The sequence below is a fragment of the Schistocerca piceifrons genome, chromosome 4, assembly GCF_021461385.2.
Source record: "Schistocerca piceifrons isolate TAMUIC-IGC-003096 chromosome 4, iqSchPice1.1, whole genome shotgun sequence".
Classification (NCBI taxonomy): Eukaryota; Metazoa; Arthropoda; class Insecta; order Orthoptera; family Acrididae; genus Schistocerca; species Schistocerca piceifrons.
The window spans coordinates 92,900,518-92,917,804 of record NC_060141.1 but is presented as its reverse complement, the minus strand read 5'-3'; the positions used below and the strand labels follow the sequence as shown (position 1 = coordinate 92,917,804).

At 39.9% G+C, this 17,287-nt stretch overlaps 1 protein-coding gene across 1 annotated transcript in view; it reads left to right on the top strand.

Moving 5' to 3' along the window:
• LOC124794682 (inositol polyphosphate-4-phosphatase type I A-like) overlaps positions 1–17,287 on the top strand; it is a 272,042-nt gene that overhangs the window by 64,636 nt on the left and 190,119 nt on the right.

The following is a 17,287-nucleotide window of genomic DNA, read 5'->3' as shown; positions in this document are numbered from 1 at the left end:
ACATGTAGAGGAAACTCAGTTAAATTCTTTTCCCTAGTGTGCATTTAACCGGTTTTGTAATTTCTTTAGATGAAAGGTGGACAGACTAATCAGTCTCATATCCTTAGCCTTGATATGCTTACCGGTAGTTCTCCCTGGATTTGGACAGAAAACAATCCTCACTGTTCTCCAAGCATTAAGAATGATTTCTGGTGCTAATCTGACCATAAACAAGCTACACAGGAATCTAATCAATCCATCTCCTGCTTTTTGCAGTTGAGCTGGAAAGGGTCCATCTGGGCTTGGTGACTTGAATGGTTGAAACATTCCCACCGCTCACACTGGAATATTTTTTTAAGTTAACAGATTCTGCAACAGATTCCCATTTCTCCCTTTAATTACTTGTAAACCAGTGTCTATCAGGGACTGACTCTTGGGCTCTGTTATCTGCCAGAGTACATTAAAGGAAGTGAGTCTTTAGTAGCACATCTAGCATCTCAATCGCTCTCCTTGTATTTTTACCATACTTCTTCCTTTGAGTACCACTTCAATTACTTGGGATTGCAGAAAGAACTTCACTTTGTCTGCCATTCCCTCAAGATCTACCAGATTTCATATCGAAGTTCTGATTCATGTAAGTGTGAGTTCTTTCCTATATGAATCCCAGTCTGTTTCCCTAAGACTCCAGTTTCAAACTCAGACTTAATATACACGTGGTCTGGTAAGGATAGTGCCAACGCAATGTGCTGTTGTTCGACACAACCATCAATTAGAATGGACCCAAAAGTTATGTAATTTTTCCCTTCTGTTCTTGAAAAATAGGTTTTCTATCAATATTCAAAATTTCCAAGTTACTTTCAAGGTTGTGGGTATTGGCATGACAGTCAACTAACAGTTGTACAGTCAGCTGTTAGCAGGTGTCTACCAGTGTCCATTCTTGTAAGGAAGGTAAGCTGAGGCCAATACAGATTCTTCCTCACGCTGTTTCATCCTGATTGTCACCAAGTCCCTGTAACAAATGTCCACAGTCAGCATGAATGAAATTCCGTTGTTGACACAAATGCAAGTTTCTGTAGTTCTTTAGATTTCTAGTGCAAATCAATTTGCCTCAGTTCCTCCAAGGCCTGAAACGCACCCTTCATACAGGTAGGGCTCCTGGATTAGTGCCTCGTCCACCTCCTGTCTCACCGGAAGACAACTTGAAATGGCAATTGCCTGCTTACTTTGTTGTAGGTTTATCTGGAACACTAGATGTTTCTAAAATACCAACACGGTCATTTCTGATGTGTATGATTATCCTGATAGTAATCTGCGAGAACCCTAAGTACAATTGTAGACCCCGTTCTTGCATTGCTCTCAGGGATTTTTCACTGACTTCCACTGCAAGGGTTTGGCCATCAGATGCAGTCTCTTGGTTGATTATCTTACAGTTCTCCGTCAAGACCTTCTGGTTCTGCATCTGTACTTTCTTGAGCAGAATCATTGGAGGAGTATCTTTAATAGGTTTCAATGTGTTGCTGTTGTCTGTAGTTTTAAGACTAATTTGATGCAGCCCTCCAAGCAACTCTATTCTGTGCAAGCCTCTTCATCTTGGAATAACTACTGCAACCTACATCCTTTAGAATCTGTTTACTGTATTCATCTCTCGGTCCCCTCAGTCTAAACTGGTGATCCCTTTGTAGGGTGATGTAGGGAATCAGCCTACTCACGCTGTAGTAAATTCACATCAGTTCTTCCATTGTGTGCCAGCCAGTCCGCTGTAACTAGCTCTGACGTCATAAATGTTGCGCAATACATTAAAAATCAAGCAAATAACCTAAAACATTTCTAGCATGTCAGGAGTAATACTAAATTAATGTGTGTTGAATATCAGTCCGATAACTTTTGCCATTTTCGAAATTTGGACGTTTTTCTGTAAAAATCATTGGCGCAACAGAAAAGAGCTAGAGAGTTGAAAAGTTATAATTAGATTCATCTTTCATAATTATTTAATAAAAACAGTCTTCTGGATCTCACAAATTAAGATTTTAGTGGAAATTCATGATTTTCTGGTTTTCATCTTAAAACTTATGGAAGCAAGATAGATTAAGTAGGCTAATAAATAAGGCTGGGATGTTTATATTTAAGTAGAATGGAGATCCGCTATCACCATAAGGATGTGAGAAGTTTCATTTGAATACCTATAAAACTATAGCGATAGCGTATCTCCAAAGGGCCAGTTCAGAGCTCGTCTACTGCGTGCAGTGTAATTAAATTAATTCTCTCGCCCAAAATATTTAACTTAGTCACGTCAAAATTTTATTATCAATACTTACCTGCGTGCTGAATGCACATTTAAATTAAGAGCTTCATCGGCCATCAGCAAGAGAAGCTATGATTTATTCGGTAACTTAATGTGGTGCATTACTAGCCCAGCGGCTAGTCGGGAGAGCCGATTTGATCAGGCGTTCCCTTAGCCGTCCGCACCGCGGCTTTATATATAAGAACGCTGCGCGAGAGAGGCAAGGCCCCAGTTCTCTCCAGAAGCTGAATAGCACGTCATCTGTGTCGGGAGTCGCGTCGCGTATCATTGCTACAAACAGCCTCGGATGCCGTATTAAGTTACTCAAAGATACGCGTAACCATGAAATCATTTGCGAGTGAAGTGTTAATTCTGGGTTGACTTTAATTATCGATCCTCAGTTTGCGTATTGTCGTATTTCCACGTGCCGCTGCGGGACAGACATTCTACCAATTATTTAGCGTGGCGTTTGATGAACCTTATCATCAAATTATGGCGAGCATTCATTTTAACTTTTAAGTTGGACAGTTATAGTTGCATCAGCGCATTAGACTCTGAACTGCTCTGTTAGTTAGGTTGTGTGGATTCTTTTGTTTTTCATCTGTGACTTTCAGAATATACTCAACTATTTTAGAAAATCGTTTTTGATTATAAATCCCGGGCAATCTCCTAAATTCCTCAGAGCTATAAGCTGTAACTATAAGTGTATTCTCAGACGAAGTGGGCACTAGGAATTCTAATTACAGGCTTCACGTTTTGCTAATCACTTTCTGGTTGCCAATGTTGTAGTTAGAGAGCCAGTGTTGAGAACGGTGAAAGACAGCATAAATAACATTCTAGGAACATTTAATAACAATAATTCTATCCGCCGCCCCACACATGGTTAATCGGCCGGGAAATGTCGTGTTTCTCCATTCAAACATATTTTTATATAAACAACATATTTTCCCTATCCGCTGCCCCACATATGGTGAATCGGCCGGGAAATGCAGTGCTTCTACATTCTACAAACTTTTATACAACAGTAAAAATTATTCCACCCGCCGCCCCACACCTTGATGTCTCAGAATGTGTCCTATTAACCAAACCCTTCTTTTAATCAAGTTATATACAAATTTCTTTTCTCCCCAATTCTATTCAATACCTCCACAAATTTCTTTTCTCCCCAATTCTATTCAATACCTCCTCTTTAGTTATACAATCTACTGATTTAATCTTCAGCATACTTCTGTAGCACTACATTTATCTTCTTGTGTAAACTGTTTATTGTTGGCCACTGATAACCTCGCCGCTGAGTGCCAGTATGATCCATATGTGTCAACACTCCAGACAAACACCTCCAGAAAAGACTTCTAACACCTAAATATATATTTGATGTTAACAGAATTTCTGCTATTCAGAAATGCTTTTTCTTGCCATTAGCAGTCTACATTCTATATCCTCTCTACTTTGTCCAAATAACAAAAGTCATCCATTACTTTGTGTCTTATTCCTAAACTAATTCCTGCAGCACTGCCTGATTTAATTCACCTGCATTCCATTACCCTTGCTTATATCCTTTCCAGTTTCAGTGGCCAAATTGATATCTTTGCAGTCGTGAAGAGCAGGGCTGTTGTCTTGACCAGCAACTTTGCCTCATTCCAGTGAGCTATCTGGGACACCATTTTCCTAAGCCAGTTCACTCTTCCCATTCCGTCACAGGCAAAGATAAGAGCACCTTTGTCCAGACCAACCCTCCTGAATTTGGGCCTGGACTTGAGTCCTCCCCAGTCTTCTCAAAGAAAAGAGTGAACTCCACCTTCTGTGAGGTTGTGTTGACCACTGGATATCCCTGTTGGCTAAGCTACATTCTGAAAACTGATATGATACTACAATAAGTCTGGTTTCGCGTTTCTTGCCTTGCCTTTTTCTGGATCCGATTACTGTGAGAAGTATGAGTATTAGACTCCTTCCTTGTCCCCTTGTTCTCTGTCTTAGAAGTAGGAGGGGTCTGTTTATCCCCTTTACTTTGGGAAAGTTGGTTTTTTGGAGGTCTTAGATTCAAGTTCTCCCCCTGTTTATGTTAGGAAGTCCCTCTGTTTGTGTTTAGGAATTCCCTCCATTTAGAATTTAGGGAGCCATTCTTTACCTTTCTTTTCTTTTTGTTCTTTGAGAAGTTAATCGTGACCTGGTCCAACTTCTCGGTGACAATTTCTATTTCTTGAACTGGTCTGTCATCCAATCCAGTTATGGAAATAGCTTCCATCGGTTCCAACCCCAATTTTTGGGTGTTTGAGGTTTAATCATGTCCCTCAGTTTTTGTTTTATTTTGTTCTGTGCTTTCCTTTTTGGTCCCATGAGAGTTGGGGATTTATTTGGTTGACACCACAGTCCACCAAGCAGTACAAGACTTATTACTCAGGGAGGTCGCCCGATATCCCTAAGGTTCCATTAATGACATCATCCCTTGTACCACACACATCTTGGCATGGATCGCATTCACACCTTGGGCTGGGTACCTGGGGGAACTGGAGGAGGACAATGGAAGTTGATATGCAAGAGATGGGGCATTGTAGGGCACTTCTCATGTGATTTGTCTGCTGAGACCAGTCTGACATGGGAGACCTCACCAGCAGTTGCAGTAAAGCTGGCATAGCCTTCAGCTTCTTGTGAACACCTAAGCCCCTTCACCTGCATGGACAGTGCTACAACAAGGCGGTATCCACAAGAGAGGATGGTCTAGAATATTCACTAGTAGTGTGGTGAAGGGAATCTTGAATGCATTTAAAAGTAGATGTTTGTTTGATGTCCTACGTGATGCACCAACTGGTGATGTTCTGTTGTTCACTGTGTGCAGTTAATCCACCATATTTATCAATAATATGTCCCTCCGTTAATATATCTAGCAGGATTACAATATCCCCCCCCCCCCCCCCCCCCCACCTTTAATGACCACACAGTGCTGAAAAAAACATCTGCCTGATTCAGTGGGAGGATTGCCTGGCAGCAGCAAGCTAGTACCAAATGAAGTCCAAGCTGGTAGCTGGTACTTCAGGGGCATTGATGCTCTGGCCCATGACTGGAGGTGAACTAGCAGGCTGGCTACTGAGGTTAAGTGCCAGAAGCACTGGTGACTCCACCAATGGAATGTGGTTGAGCTCTATGAGAGCCTCCAGTGTTAGACACAGAGGAGATGGAGAAACCAGATGGAAATATGCTGGAGGTCACAGTGCAGAGTAGCCACTACTGCAGTAGCTTCTTGGATGGTGAGTTTGTCTAGCCTGGATGCTGCAACCAAAGCTGATTCCAATGCTTGTGGAGCAACGACCACACACCCACAACCAGAACTAGTTGATGACCTTGTTGTTCCGAAATCGTCCCCCAAATCGAATCCAGAGTCTGCTCAGAGATACATGTCCAGACAAGAGGGCACACATCCAGCAAACTCTGCATGCATATGGCACCATGGTTGAGTGGATTCTAGCGATTGGGGATAAGACTTTTGGAGATGCTGGTTGGTGTACCTGACAGGCCAACCAATCATCCAACATCTGTGTGATGTCATTGTCCATTCGTGACCAGTACACATAAATGTGAAAGAGCTGTTGCATGTGGGAGGCTCCTAGACTGATGGTCTGATGGTCGAGCTGGAGCACCCAATTCGACAGTCTTGAACATCAGCAGCACAGTGCCTTGGTGAACCTGTGGAGGCCTGGCGATGCTAAGGCTGCATTATGCCTGGCCATCCTCTTCGTATATGTTGGAAAACGCCCTACATTACAGGATGCTGCCATGATGCCACTGTGACATTGCTAGAATTTATTGGATAGTTTTCTAAAGGCTTTTTAATGTGGGAGGCAACCTGAAAACATTCAGTTTCCTGTCTTTCAGATTCCAAGTCTTGACTCATAGGGATTCTGGAGAAGACATATGCTTCATGATGTTGATAAGGCAATAATTCGTGAAGTACTGGCCGTTGGATAAGTGTAAAGCTCAGCAATGAAGAGTGTGAGATGTTTATTTTGGTGGTTTAAATTTGGGCTCAGACAAAAACATTAAAGGCTAGTCGTTGGTAACCAAATGAAACATATTTCTGTAAATCTATGTACTCAGAAAATGATAGCCAGCTATTCCTCTCTATTTACAAATAATGACCTTGATCCTGATTTAAGGTAAGTAAATGAACACTATATGCTTTTCGCAGCTGTCAGGAAGTTTATGGAAACTCCGATGCCACAAGGGAAGCCATCAGTTGCCAAAACCGGTGTAACCTAGGCTGATGATACATAGTCAAATGGACTGCCTGCAGGCGAGTTTTCAGAGTTTGAAATGCTTGCTGTTAAGCTGTAGACCATTGGAAGCCAACATCATTGTGACGTAGTTGATTCTAAAGGTAGACAATAGAAGTTGCCTGAGGTATAAAATGATTTCAATAGGTAATCTTATCAAGAAGCATGTGGAAGTCCTTTGAGAACTGTCATGTTTTCGATCTCCTTGATGTAGTTCCATGTGGGCTGTAACCCAGCTTTATGAAAGATGTTTCCTAGGTAAATTATTTGAGATAAAAAAAACATTTTAAAAAATTGTACCCAAGATGCTATCCAGACAGTAAGTTTTATCAACTGCTCTAAAACCCTATGGAATATAGCAGTTGCACATGCAGTGCCAAACGGCAACTTATTATACTCGTAAAGACCAAAAGGAGTATTCAGGCCCAAGATTTTTCTCAACTCTTCCACCAATAGAAGCTAGAAATAAGTCTTCCTCAGTTCAGTTTTTGAAAGAACATGTCACCAGTTAATATGAGAAGGATCTGTTGGACCAGGGTAGTGATAGGAATCACCTACTGCTTGGACATTGACAGTTAAGTTTTACGTCACCACACAGAGCTAAGTGCTCCCAGGCCACTAAGGAAGAGACCCAGTGACAAAAGGGAACAAAGTGAAAGCACCTGTTATTGTTCCATACCTGTATAATTCCAGTTTCACTAAGGACCAATGGAATCTGGCTGGATTTAAAAAACGTGGCACTGTGGAAAGTTTTGAAACAGTGTGTGCCAGGAAAGTTCAAGGCTGGACTTAGACCAGTATGAAATAATTGGGTAAAATGGGAACCTAAGATGTCTTAAGTTTTTCACACGGCATTGAAGGCAGGGTAGTATTAACAGTATGCTGAATAGAAAAACCAAAAGCCAAATTGGTGTCAATTCCAAAAATATTTTCTGCAGACAAATTGACTAACATAAGGAAAGACAGTGTTCTGTTAACTTGGTTCTACTTCACAAAGAGCTTTGCTTGGCCTTACAGTGGATTTTTATGATGCCCATAAGCCTAAAATTTGGGATACACTTTGTTCAAAAGTGGATGAACTGTTCTAAATTACGTTGATCTCTCTCTCTCTCTCTCTCTCTCTTTACACACACACACACACACACACACACACACACACACACACACACACACACACACACACCTGTGTCAAATAAGAATATAACATACATTCCTGATTTCTGCATATATAGTATTTTCCGAGAAGCCACTGCACAAGCACTACCCGCATTGTTGTTGATCTGGGTCATAGAAAAATCCAGCTGGCTGTGTGTTGCACTCTGATATTCTTCCACTGTGTCCCCTCTTAAAACACTGTCAGCACTTGGCATCATAATGACGGCAATCCCACTGCAGATATAATGTGAAACTAGTCAAGAAAACTTGGCAGTAACCGAAAAAAAAATTGGGTTGGGCACCTATGGACCACATGAGGTGGAGCAGAATGGGGCTGGCGGGCCCTCACTGAATGGGTCACATTTACCGTCTTAGGCTCAGAAGAAAAGTCCTGTTGCACTTTGTTGATCCTTCTCAGGGCCTTCATGGACAATTGGAAAATGTTTGATGAGCAGCTTGAGAAATTTCAAAAATCTGACAGGCAAAAGGTCTTTGTTCATAGATTTGTAGTAGTGGCAAGGGGAATTGTAATGTCCGTAGTTAAACTTCCTGCAAACAATAAACACAGGAACACACAAATTTGTGCTTCCTACTCAAAACTTGAAGATATGTGATCTGTGAAGCACAGCTGCGTGTGTCTGATTTACAGTGTAGCAAAATTTTTAGTTTAGCGGCAACCACAAGCATTTGAGTACAAAACCTTTGTGTTAGCAAAGCATAAATCTCCGAAAGAAGTAACACTGAGGTTTACAACATTGGGACCAATTTCTGCTCAGGTTAATATGACTGGGGGTTGGCAAATAGCAAAAGAGCCCACTGCCATTGTGGGCACTGAATGTCGTTTGATTGGAAATGTAGTGCTAACTCTGTGTGGTAAAAATCTCAGCTGTCTTGTGTGTTAATACTGACTGGAAAGCCCAAATAGCTGGTAATGGTTGTGATTGCTGGTGAACCAAACTGGTCAGACATTTAACCAACTCATTGTATTGATTAATCTGCTGTTACCAAAGTAAAAAAATATCACAACCATGTTAGCTGTGCTCTCAGATTTCATTGGAAATTCCTTTTCATCAGTTTTGTTGTCCCCGGTTTAACTCACAAAAGCCATTTATTAAACACTTTGTGGCGTATACTGAAGCAAAATAAATGACACATAGTTCATCTCAATTTTTCTTGACCACAAATGAAGAAAATTGGTAGTTAACACAACTTGAGTTATAGTGATGGAAACTATTCATAGGTGAGACTAATAGCAATCGCTTGGTCCAGTGATAACACTAACCGCTGAAGTACAACTTGACTGCAGCTGACTGCTACAGCAGTCGGAGTGCGCCGTGCCCTGGCTGCGGCTGACTACCACAGCAGGTCAGCGTTGCTGTGTCCCAGGTGCTGCTGACTGCTGTAGAAGTTCTGAGATGTTCGCTCGCCTATTGTTTAGCTTCACTTGAATAAGACGTCTGTTTGTTTGCGGCGCTACTAGCGGACTCTCGCCACATCTTATTGTTTGCTCTAACCGCAACAGATGGTGTTTCAATATGCGGAAAACGACTATATTTGAAGTTGATGTCAGCACTTTTGGCAGGCCCTCACAGCTCTTGTACGAATGATTTGCTTTAGACACAACAGATAATGCTACTGAGATTTTTGTTGAACTGTAGTTTTGTGCCTTTCTGTGAGACTCTATTCTTGGTTCAAACATCAGTTGCCTATAATTCGCTTGTGTTTGTGTAGTGAAGTTACGGAATTTGATGGCATGTAAAAAGCTCCCCACGTTCGAAGAGATAATACAGATGTTGATGGAGAGTGACTCTGAAGAATCGCTGTGTTCACCAATAGACGGCGATTCAGATGAAGAAGATTCTCTTACAAATAGTTTACAATCTACAGATGTTTTTGATTCTCATTCATCTCCATGTGTAATTACTAGTGTAAAGCCTATGACATCGAGAGGAAGTCCACTACAGGTACTTCAATTCAGTGCTCATCATCTTCAAATAAAGACGCAAAGCGACCCACAAGGATGACCGAAAACAAATGGAGTTGTGAAAACATAAATCCAAAGAAGCACAGTGAAAGTGAGAGCTGCCTCTCTTTCTTTAGACTTTTTGTAAATACAGGCATTGTTGAAATGATTTGCCAGGAAACAAATAAGTATTATATGTATTGATCAGCCAGTTGCAAACCAAAGACAAATTCTAGAATAAAAAAAGTGGAGTGACACAGATGTGTCAGAAATGTATGTTTTTACAGTGTCTTCCTTTCTGATGGCTGGAGTGAAAAAGTTAAAATGAGTTAATATTGGTCTACAGATCCTTTGCTGTTGAATTTACTGCAACACTTTGCCCCTAAATGGGGATTACTTGTCAAAAATTCGGCCTATTATAGAACATTTTCGGAAAATATTCAAGGAAACTTTCTATCCTTATGAGAAACTCTCTATAGACAAATCTCTGATGCTGTTCAAAGGACGTCTGAAAGTAAAGCAATATATTCCAGCAAAGAGAAGTAGGTTTGGAATTAAAATTCTCATAATTCGTGATTGCGAGACAAATTATGTACTGGATTTTATCGTTTATGTTGGCACACAGACAGACGGTGATAATCATGGTATGGGAGGGTCTAGAAATACAGTAGCCAAATTACTCCAACCTTACCTGGAGAAAGGACATACACTGTTTGTCGACAATTGGTATACCAGCCCAGATCTGTTTTGTTGGTTGTATGATAGAGCTCCAAACTCATGTGGTACAGTTAGGCGAACATGGAAGGAAAAGCGAGTAATGGAGGAGAAACGGAAGAAAGGAGAAATAACTTTCCAGTCTTCAGAATCAGGAAAGCTAATCGCCCTGAAGTGGCATGACAAGAAGGAAGTCTGGAAGCTATCAATGTACCACAAAGGTGAAATGCATCCAACTTCAGAAAGAGATCGGAAGAGTGATGATCTGAAAATGAAACCATGTGTGGTAATAGATTACAATAAATCAATGGGACTAGTCAACTGAAGCGACATGCTAATAAAAGCAGTGGAAAATATGCGGAAGTCATCTAAGTGGTACAGGAAATTGTTTTTCCGTGTTTTGGACCTGGCAGTGTTCACTGCCTTTTGCTTATACCGGAAAGTGAAGTACTAAAAGTTTCATCTCAGTGTAATTAGAGAAAGTTTTGCAACTTTTTACGTAGACCGCAAGAGAGCAGGTGATGCTAAACGTCAAGAGTACCCTACAAGACTAAACGTGTCGACACATTTATCAGATCAGTGGGAAAAGTAAAAGACATGCATAGTCTGTGCTCGAAATGGTGTTGGGAAACAGACTAAGTTGTGCTGTAAGGAATGCAATGCAACTCTTTGTGCTTATCAGTGCTTCAAAACTTTTCACAAACAAATTAGCAATAAAAAACTGTTAAACATAGTTTTGAGAGGATGTAGAAGTGTATCACCATTGCAAACATCTTTATTTTTATATACATTAAGAGGTGCATTCAAGTTCTAAGGCATCCGATTTTTTTTTCTCCGGACTGGAAAGAAATAGAAACATGTAGAAACATGTGCATTGTTTTAAAATGAGGCCGTGTTCATTGTCAATACGTCCCAGAGATGGCAGCACCGTACGGCAGATGGAATTTTACCGCCAGCGGCGAGAATGCGAACTGTTTTAAATACTTAAAATGGCGACGTTTTCCTTAGTTGAACAGCGTGCAATCATTCGTTTTCTGAGTTTGCGTGGTGTGAAACCAATTGAAATTCATCGACAGTTGAAGGAGACATGTGGTGATGGAGTTATGGATGTGCTGAAAGTGTGTTCGTGGGTGCGACAGTTTAATGAAGGCAGAACATCGTGTGACAACAAACCGAAACAACCTCAGGCTCGCACAAGCTGGTCTGACGACATGATTGAGAAAGTGGAGGGAATTGTTTGGGGGATCGCAGAATGACTGTTGAACAGATCGGCTCCAGAGTTGGCATTTCTGTGGGTTCTGTGCACACAATCCTGCATGATGACCTGAAAATGCGAAAAGTGTCATCCAGGTGGGTGCCCCAATGCTGACGGACGACCACATGGCTGCCCGTGTGACATATTGCCAAGCAATGTTGACGCGCAATGACAGCATGAATGGGACTTTTTTTTTCGTCGGTTGTGACAATGGATGAGACGTGGATGCCATTTTTCAATCCAGAAACAAAGCGCCAGTTAGCTCAATGGAAGCACACAGATTCACCGCCACCAAAAAAATTTCGGGTAACCGCCAGTGCTGAAAAAATGATGGTGTCCATGTTCTGGGACAGCGAGGGCGTAATCCTTACCCATTGCGTTCCAAAGGGCACTACGGTAACAGGTGCATCCTACGGAAATGTTTTGAAGAACAAATTCCTTCCTACATTGCAACAAAAACGTCCGGGAAGGGCTGCGCGTGTGCTGTTTCACCAAGACAACGCTCCCGCACATCGAGCTAACGTTACGCAACAGTTTCTTCGTGATAACAACTTTGAAGTGATTCCTCATGCTCCCTACTCACCTGACCTGGCTCCTAGTGACTTTTGGCTTTTTCCAACAATAAAAGACACTCTCCGTGGCCGCACATTCACCAGCCGTGCTGCTATTGCCTCAGCGATTTTCCAGTGGTCAAAATAGACACCTAAAGAAGCCTTCGCCACTGCCATGGAATCATGGCGTCAGTGTTGTGAAAAATGTGTACATCTGCAGGGCGATTACGTCAAGAAGTAATGCCAGTTTCATCGATTTCTGGTGAGTAGTTAATTAGAAAAAAAATCGGAGGCCTTAGAACTTGAATGCACCTCGTATGATAAAAATGCACCACCCAAGAAAATGAAGTGTAAATATTGTAAATAAATATCCCCAATTCTTCTAAAGACCAGAAAAAAACAGAAGGCTGAAAATCAGCGAGTGTGTTGTAAGCGTTGCGCGTGGTGAGTGTGCCAGAAGCATTCAGCACCCAGCGCACGACGAGCGGCACAACAATGCAGCAAACGAGGTGTGACCGCCAGTGTTGCACATAGCAGTCAAAGGGTTAATAGGGGCAGACAGAAGTTACTATATTCAGACCCCAAGCAGCCCCTGTTGTAATACTATCAATCCAAAGAGTAACTACCCTAGTGCTGAATCGTCATCAATACTTCAGTCAGCTGTGGAGAGGAATGTAATAGCTACCAAACAGAAGTGAGCATCAACCTGAGGCTGCTTCACATTAAATTGCTCGGTTGATGGGCCATCACCCTGTGGCCAGAGCTGCTGTCTTTTTCGTAGCTTGCAGTAATCCCACCGAGCGTGTGTGTAATGAGATTTATTGATAGTGTGGTGTCTCCCATTGATACATCTCATGGGATTACGAGATCCATGGGAGATGTCATTACCAGCCTTATTCAGAAGGTAGTGCTGAGAGTAGGGTGCCATATAGTTAGGTATTTAAGACAAACTTCATCACGTGTAAACTGCATCTTTCTTATGCAATGTTATCAGGAATGTATTACAGGTTATCAGGTTAAAGGTGCCGAGGCACATTTAAAGAGCTGCTGAGTCAACGTCTCTAATCAAATTCTTGTAATCATGTACAATACCACCCTAAGCTTTGATTACTTTCTTTCTGTAGATCTGTTAAGTGAGTCAATATAATGGTTGTGTGAAAGTAATACCCATATTGTAGTGAAAGTATATCAAGTCCTAATCCTAGGGAACAATTTATACTGAGTGTTCAGCATCACTGTATTCCATACAAATATTCTTTAATATGTAATAATCTGCATGAAGAATTCGCTTTTAACTATACTTATTAATCACAACTTCGCAGTGCTTCAAAACTAGGGATCCACCTCACTTTGTTACTATTCTTTGACACTCACAACTTTGACTTTTCATTCTTGCACATATTACTGATGTAGCAGTAAAGTATATCACCTTACCTTAATCACTTGGAACGCTGGTTGTTGTGCATATGGTACTTCTTGAATGTACTATCTGTATTACATTAGTGTATTAAAAAATGCTCTTTCCACTTCACAATGTTGTGTCTCAATGTTGACTGTGTTATATGCTCTCACTGAAGATAAAGAACCTTTTTATTGTTGTAGTATGACAACTTTCTGAGGTATGAAGTATTTGCCATTGAAATTGAAGATTTATTTTTATATGCAGCAGCTACAAAAGATTCTGTATTATCCATGTCAAAGTAACCTCATCATCTAAGTAAGTTAACACTTACTGAAGGAAACAACAAAACTGATGTACTCTTGGCCATAGCCACTCCCCAACTTCTAATTGTTCCAAAACAACTGTTCAGTCATGAAAGGCAAGGGCCATGTAAATCCCCTGCTATTTCTTTGAAATCACTGCTACCCACTGCTGACATAATGTAAGTAACTTTATTGGGCTTACTGAAATGGCCTGAAAAAAGCATCACTGAAAAATGTTGTGTCATTGTATTGTACTTCCCTTATTAGCATCAATGAGAGGTTACATTATATTTTAGGAGAAACACATTAACCCTCACACCGTCTTCTTGTTCCTACCAGCACGTAACACCACTGTCGATATTAAATGTGTGAGGAGGAAGAAGTCATTATTGTGCGCTCGTAATGCACGTGTGATAAGCATATTTTCTGAGAACGTTATAGGTAAAGCACTTTTAAATCTCTCCATGTATAACAAGGCGTTGTTATTATTATAATGAATCCTGTTGACAAAAGAAAAGATTTTACTGCTATGAGAGTCCTACAATTATGGTTCTTTACCTTTTGCAGCATGGGCTGCACATACTGACCTTTCTGAGTGAGTCAGATCTACTGTGCTAAAAAACTTCTAAAAACTTAACAAAGGAGTTGTGCCTGCGTCTGAGAATTATCCAATATGAGAGAGGAGATAATGTGGGAGATAATCACTTCCAACAACAGGAGTGTGTACTAAAATGAATACACCACACAAATTAACACTTTGAAGGACAGAGACACAAAAATAAGAATTTTCTTTCATAGTCCAGTGTACTAATTAAGTCTTTCCGCAGTAACTTTTTCTCTGAAGGCTGTACTGTCGGGTTATTGTGACCAGCACAGTACATTTTCATTTGTTCCAATAGTCATTTTCTCAGTTCATCTGCAGACTCTATAGACTTTGTGTCTGTCATTTCCACCAAAAATTTTTGCTTCCTAAAGAATGTTAATTTCCTCTTTGCTTTCTGTATCTGCTATCTTGGGTTGAGCTACTTTGAGATATTTTTGGACTTTGTAGATATGTTGTCCTCCCATCTCCTTTCCAAGTTTCCTAATCACTGCTTGTTGTAAGATCCTGATTTTCAGCTGATGAAAGATGTGATATAATTACTACCTTTTTTTTTTCCTTTGTACTAGTGACTGGGTCAACATTTCTGTAGACGCGTTCATTGGGGAAGTTTCTTCAAACGTCATCAAACTATTTTTTTTTATTTATGTAAGTTGTGGTATTCCTCCTTCCACTTTTGAGGAGTTGATCAGTTATTCTTCTTAAAAAAAAATCTGGAGCAGTTTTGAAAGTGTAAGTAGCTTTGGGAAAGTGAAAGTTTTGTAGAGTTGAATCTTAATATTTACTGACTGACAACCTTTCCTTGTTTTATGTTGACCGAATTAAAAATTGCCTGATGATTTCTTCCAAGTATTTAAATTGACAGAAGGAAAATGTAAAAAATTGCAACAAATTAAGCAGGCAAAAGCGAATAAAGTCATTTAATAAATGAGACCTACAGAAAGTATAAAATTGCTAAGCAGGAATGGTTAGGTGACAAATGCGGCACTGTAGGAACTGTAAAGTGGGGTGACTTTGAACATTTTAAATTCATTTTTGGAAATTCAACAAACTTCTGAAGATATTGACATGAAACTTTTTGGGAAGTTGCGAGAGGTGTTGCGGAATATTATAAAACAGATTATACATTTTTATCCCCCATGCCTAGTTTATTTTATTTTATTTTTTAAAATTTTTTGCTGTTCAATTTCACACCATGGGTTGGGGTCACTTTGAATATGGAAACATTTGCCTATTCTGTGGGAGTCATGTCAATTACTGTTAAATGACATGACTATCATATGAAACAGCATAATATTTTGTATATAAATATAGTTTTGAAAGTAACTTATTTAGAATTATTTGAGCATTTTTATGAGTTTTCTTTAACCACCTGAAACTGTTCATATGATTACGGTTAATGTTTCTAGTAATTGAAATGGGTACTGAGCTAGTTATGAAATAAGAAACTTAAAAACAATCTTTTCAAATCAGTCTGTATGACTTTAATAAAAGAAATGAAAAAAAAGTTATCACATTTTAAAGAATTGCATCTGTGAACACACTACAGCAAAGGAAGTTACCACAAAAGAGTGTCCACTCTAACAGATGTCATAGACATCAAATTGAAGCTCAAAATGAAGCCTTCCCCTTCTATCTACCTTAGAATCAGGTAGAATCCTACAAATGTCGTCTTTCTTAATATCTGACACATTGGAAACATTAGGCCTGACAAAAAAAACTCCATCTGATTCCATCTTGGAATGCCATTTCCTCATAAGTGTAATGTCATCATCAGTGATAATATGTCCAACACTAATTCACACTTTTCTTTGAAAAAAACTTCACTAAAACATGTTTTCCATGGAGCTGATGTGTCAAAGAATAGGGAAGGTGCTGTTCGAAGTCACCCCTTGAAAGACAAGCCTTCATATCTTATTTTTTTATGTCACTAAAGAATAAATTTAACATTTTATGCTTTCCGTGCATGTTCATTCAAGTGTAAACCTTGTCCATAAAAACTCGTTTCAAATTATAACCTCAAAAATGCTTCTAATATTAGGCAATTGCTTTTGCAGTTGTGAAGGAACTTACATTTCCAGAAAATTATTTCATTTTCTGGCATTGATATACAATGTTATTTCATATCGACTGTCATATCATCAGAGAGTATCAGTTATTGGCAATATTTAACAACTCTGGCCTCAGTTCCATATTTACACACTAGAGTGCAGCATTTATATTAAAAAAAGACGCTAAATTGCTGTTGTAAGTCGTCTCGCCGTTCAAAGTCACCCCGCTTTACGGTAACTGTATGAATATCAAGAGCTCAGATGACAAGCCAGCACTAAGCTAAGAAGTGAAAGTTTAAAGTTGGAAGAAGGGCAATAAAAGGGAAATGAACTTTTAAGTCAATATTATAGAAGGGAAACGAACGTAGATGAATATGTGGTATTGTGAGGGGAATTGACAGAGCAGTCAAAGGCCTAACCCAAAATAAGGTCTCTTTAGTAGACAACATTCTCTCAGATCTATTGAGGTCATTGAGAAAGCCAGCTATGAAAGAACATCCAACTGGTGTGCAAGATATAAGATACACAAAATACTTTCAAGCTTTGGGAATACAGTAATAATTGCAATGCAGAAAAGAGAAGTTTGTTAACATAGAACATAAATTTAAATATTAGGAAGTCTTTTCTGGAGGTATTTGTATGGAGTATTTCATTGCACTAAAGTCAGATGACAATCGACATTTTACGCAGAAGAGCATAGATTATTTTGAAATTTGGACCTACAGAAGTATGCCAAAGATCAGATGGGTATATCTTTTAACTAGG